Raw genomic sequence first — 6,110 nt, forward strand, 5'->3', positions numbered from 1 at the left:
ATAGTAGATTCGAAACTGAACTGCTGTGCTGCGGGGACGATCCCTTTTGTTGGCTGGTATCCCGCGCGTGTAATCGAGTGTGGTGTGTATGTGCTTGTGTGGGTGTGAGATGCTCTCACCTGTGGGTTGTATTGATGTGGACTGTGGTGTGGTGATGTGGAAGTGAATGTGGTGAGTGTAGCGTGTTAGCGATGTGTGTAGGCGTGGTGTGGGGCAGGCGACTAAGGCTCATTTAGCCATATTTATTTAAATATATTTTAAATAATATTGAAATTTTCTTTATTTTGGGAATACTAAGATTCTCATTTATTACAAAATTTCGTTCAACAATGAGGTATTCAAGAATATATTGTATATATTTCTCTTTATGCTATTACTATTATGGATTAAAAATACAATCCAATAATATACCATATGCCTCAAGTTCTTTTAATTAACTAAAAGAATAAGTAACTAATTTTGCATAGTCTTACAACCCTCAACCATATGTAGTCCAAGCAGCACTTTAAAATTAATTAAAGTACATAACAGCATGGACCGCAATATGCGTTCAAAATGTCGATGTTCATGTGTCCTGCAGTTCACACGATGACGCACAGTTTGCTGCGTTCTTCATCGACCCATGAGCCGAGTGATCCACCGCTTAGAGTAAAATTTGTTTGTATTTTTTGATTCAAAGTCAAGAGTTTTTAATTTATTGAAAGCATAATAATAATATTTAAAACAAATTTTTAAAATAAAATTTCACAACACATCTTTCAATAAATTGTAATTTTAAACCCAAACATTTGCAAGCTGCGCATGTCTTAGGTCAACAAAAACAGTAATACCATTTTTAGTTATTCTCTTCTTTGTGCATTTTCCAGTATTTCTTGAATGAAAATAATCCACAATATATGTATATAACGTATACTTATTACATGTTACATGAACAACACGTTAATGTGAACAAATTAACTTAACATTTATATATTTTCTATAAAAAGATCATTTAACTTCTTATAAATTTTTTATAAATAATAAGTACAGCTATATATGTTTAAAGGTTTTTTAGCGTTCAAATACAATGTATGCGAAATTCACAATATATGTATAAATATACTGCTCATAATGCATTACATGGAGTAAAAAAAAAAAAGAAAAAAAAGAAAAACACTCAAATATGTTTTATGCAAATTATTGATATACCCACATCGATTTAAATAATAATTATCAATAATTCAAAACATATTGAATGAAAAGAACAAAAAGAAAGAAAAAATTTTTTTTTTTCTTTTTTATTTTTTTTTTTTTTTTTTTTTTTTTTTAATATTTTTTTTCGGATAGGAACACAATAATGATCCTTCCGCAGGTTCACTTACGGAAACCTTGTTACGACTTTTACTTCCTCTAAATAATCAAGTTCGGTCAACTTTTGCGAAACAACCGTGAAACACAAGGCGTCACAGTGATCACGTCCGGAGACCTCACTAAATAATTCAATCGGTAGTAGCGACGGGCGGTGTGTACAAAGGGCAGGGACGTAATCAATGCGAGTTAATGACTCACACTTACTGGGAATTCCAAGTTCATGTGAACAGTTTCAGTTCACAATCCCAAGCATGAAAGTGGTTCAGCGGTTTACCCGGACCTCTCGGTCTAGGAAATACACGTTGATACTTTCATTGTAGCGCGCGTGCAGCCCAGGACATCTAAGGGCATCACAGACCTGTTATTGCTCAATCTCGTTACTGCTAGACGCAATTTGTCCATTTAAGAAGCTTGTGTCCTTATAATGGGACAAACCAACAGGTACGACTCCACTTATATAAACACATTCAAACACTTGTCCATTCAAGATGAACGCATGAATGAAGGCTATATAAGCTTCAACACCATAATCCTGAAAGCATCTATTTAATATATTTGAGTCTCGTTCGTTATCGGAATTAACCAGACAAATCACTCCACGAACTAAGAACGGCCATGCACCACCACCCATAGATTCGAGAAAGAGCTATCAATCTGTCTTACACGCTTATGTTCGGACCTGGTAAGTTTTCCCGTGTTGAGTCAAATTAAGCCGCAGGCTCCACTCCTGGTGGTGCCCTTCCGTCAATTCCTTTAAGTTTCAGCTTTGCAACCATACTTCCCCGGAGCCCAAAAGCTTTGGTTTCCCGGGAAGCGACTGAGAGAGCCATAGTAGTAGCTACACCCAATTGCTAGCTGGCATCGTTTATGGTTAGAACTAGGGCGGTATCTGATCGCCTTCGAACCTCTAACTTTCGTTCTTGATTAATGAAAACATCTTTGGCAAATGCTTTCGCTTAAGTTAGTCTTACGACGGTCCAAGAATTTCACCTCTCGCGTCGTAATACTAATGCCCCCAAACTGCTTCTATTAATCATTACCTCTTGATCTAAAAACCAATGAAAGTAGAACAGAGGTCTTATTTCATTATTCCATGCACAAAATATTCAGGCATTTGGAGCCTGCTTTAAGCACTCTAATTTGTTCAAAGTAATTGTACCGGCCCACAACAACACTCGATGAAGAGCACTGAAGCAGGTTTAAATAGGAGGAATATATAAAAAATACATTGTATTAATTATATATAAGAACTCCACCGGTAATACGCTTACATACATAAGGTAATGTACATACCACAATTATAGTTGTACTACCCGTATGAAGCACAAATTCAACTACGAACGTTTTAACCGCAACAACTTTAATATACGCTATTGGAGCTGGAATTACCGCGGCTGCTGGCACCAGACTTGCCCTCCAATAGGTCCTTGTTAAAGGATTTAAAGTGTACTCATTCCAATTACAGGGCCTCGGATATGAGTCCTGTATTGTTATTTTTCGTCACTACCTCCCCGAACTGGGAGTGGGTAATTTACGCGCCTGCTGCCTTCCTTAGATGTGGTAGCCGTTTCTCAGGCTCCCTCTCCGGAATCGAACCCTGATTCCCCGTTACCCGTTGCAACCATGGTAGTCCTAGATACTACCATCAAAAGTTGATAGGGCAGACATTTGAAAGATCTGTCGTCGGTACGAGACCATACGATCTGCAAGTTATCTAGAGTTCAACCAATATAACGATCTTACGATCGCTTGGTTTTAGCCTAATAAAAGCACACGTTCCAAAAGGTCCGTGTTTATTTTGCATGTATTAGCTCTAGAATTACCACAGTTATCCAAGTAACTGTTAACGATCTATGGAACCATAACTGATATAATGAGCCTTTTGCGGTTTCACTTTTAATTTGTTTGTACTTAGACATGCATGGCTTAATCTTTGAGACAAGCATATAACTACTGGCAGGATCAACCAGAATAATATTATTATATTATTTTTTATATAATATTTTTTATATTATATAAAATTTTAAATGATATTTTCTTATTTGAAAATTACACAATACACAAAGTATAAAAAAGACATCCCTTATATACAACACAGACAACACATTTACTTTTTTATAAATTTTTTCGGACTTTTTTTATAAAGCTTTAATATTTATTGATTGCTTTATATTATTCTGGTACCCCCATATACCATTTTATCCATATATTTGCTTATTTCTCTTTGAGAATTTTTATTATATATATTAAATATGGATTTTCTTATATTCTCTTCTTTCAGTCCAATTAATTGGCGCACTGACGTTTGGTTTCTTATGTGTGTTATGTTGCAATACAGTTGCTTTTTATGTTTTTGCTTTTGTATCGTGAAAAGAATTTTCGTTCTCTATACATAATATTATTTAATTATGTAAGAACGATATTTCTTCTTATATTAGCTAAACTTTCAAATAATATCATTTTTTATACATTTTACTTTATTTCAATGCATAATGTGTATATATCTTTTTTAAGAATATATACATTTTTTCTTTGATTTGAAATTAAAAATTTCAAATTCAATTATATTTATTTTTCAATAATAAATATATGATATGAAAGTATTTTTTTGAGCGTAATAATATAAATATTTCACTTAATTTAATACAATTCCATTAGCACATATATTTTTATGTGTAATAAGAATAGTTTAAAGAAAGTTAAAATATTCTTTCATATGCTACTTGTTAAGTATAGAATTTTAACGTTTTGATATAATCATCCAACGCTTGTGAATTTAAACCAAATAGGTAGGAAGAATAAAATTTGTCTATTTAAAACCAACTGTAGCTCATGAATACAGGAATAAAAACCAGTTATATAAATAAAAATGACACCTCTTGTTAAAAACTCTTTAAAAAAAAGGATTTTTTGCTGTCTTGTGTGTACTGAACACCAAATTACCACAATTAAAAGTCATATAAGTACTAAGTTCATACAAGTATAAAATAAAAATACAAGTAGAAAAGCATATTTAATTAAAATATATTAAAATATATAGAGAGTAAGACATAATAACTAGTTTTCACTAATAAAAAATTTTCATATAAGTACTAACTTATAAAAGTCATACAAGTAATCATTTTAATATAAGTACTATTTCAGTATAAGTCAATTATATAACAAACTTGTGCAGATTTGTTGATAAAATTTCATCACCAACCCAATCGTAGAAAATATATTTACCCATTAAAATTACAAACTCAAATATCCATAATAATTTATATGATTTTAACTCTATTTCATTGATATATAAACGAAATTATATATCATAAAAATGTCTATTACTTTATAGAGTTTATATTGGTCTTATATGCTAATCATTTTCATATAAGACTTGGCTGTGGTTTTTATACACTTAATACTTATATGAAACTTTCTTACTTATATGACTTTATACACTTAATACTTATATGAAAATTTATTACTTATATGACTTTATACACTTAATACTTATATGGAAATTTAATACTTATATGACTTTATACGCTTAATACTTATATGAAAGATATTTACCTGTATGACTTTATACACTTAATACTTATATGAAAATTATTTACTTATATGACTTTATACACTTAATACTTATATGGAAATTTATTACTTGTATGACTTTTTGACTTATATGACTTTATGCACTTAATACTTATATGAAAATTTATTACTTATATGACTTTATACAATTAATACTTATATGGAAATTTAATACTTATATGACTTTATACGCTTAATACTTATATGAAAGATATTTACCTGTATGACTTTTACACTTAATACTTATATGAAAATTTATTACTTATATGACTTTATACACTTAATACTTATATGAAAATTATTTACTTATATGACTTTATACACTTAATACTTATATGGAAATTTATTACTTGTATGACTTTTTGACTTATATGACTTTATACACTTAATACTTATATGAAAATTATTTACTTATATGACTTTTACACTTAATAATTATATGAAAATTTATTATTTATATGACTTTATAAACTTAATACTCATATGAAAATTATTTACCTGTATAAATTTTACACTTAATACTTATATGAAAATTATTTACTTACATGACTTTTACACTTAATACTTATATGGAAATTTATTACTTGTATGACTTTTTGACTTATATGACTTTATACACTTAATACTTGTATGAAAATTATTTACTTACATGACTTTTACACTTTAATACTTATATGAAAATTTATTACTTATATGACTTTATACACTTAATACTTATATGAAAATTATTTACTTATATGACTTTATACACTTAATACTTATATGGAAATTTATTACTTATATGAATTCAAACACTTAATACTTATATGAAAATTATTTACTTATATGACTTTATACACTTAATACTTATATGAAAATTTATTACTTATATGACTTTATACACTTAATACTTATATGAAAATTATTTACCTGTATGACTTTTTGACTTATATGACTTTATACACTTAATACTTATATGAAAATTATTTACTTATATGACTTTTACACTTAATAATTATATGAAAATTTATTATTTATATGACTTTATAAACTTAATACTCATATGAAAATTATTTACCTGTATAAATTTTACACTTAATACTTATATGGAAATTATTTACTTATATGACTTTATACACTTAATACTTATATGAAAATTATATTTACCTGTATGACTTTTACACTTAATACTTATATGAAAATTATTT

General features: G+C 29.1%; 2 pseudogenes; both read right to left on the reverse strand.

Annotated features, from left to right (window-relative positions):
* Positions 1-472: 472 nt before the first annotated feature.
* Positions 473-651, reverse strand: LOC126766756 (5.8S ribosomal RNA; annotated as a pseudogene).
* Positions 652-1,334: 683 nt separating this feature from the next.
* LOC126766757 (small subunit ribosomal RNA) lies at positions 1,335-3,323 on the reverse strand (annotated as a pseudogene).
* Between the last annotated feature and the right edge of the window lie 2,787 nt (positions 3,324-6,110).

The sequence above is a fragment of the Bactrocera neohumeralis genome, unplaced genomic scaffold, assembly GCF_024586455.1.
Source record: "Bactrocera neohumeralis isolate Rockhampton unplaced genomic scaffold, APGP_CSIRO_Bneo_wtdbg2-racon-allhic-juicebox.fasta_v2 ctg2381, whole genome shotgun sequence".
NCBI classification, from domain to species: Eukaryota; Metazoa; Arthropoda; class Insecta; order Diptera; family Tephritidae; genus Bactrocera; species Bactrocera neohumeralis.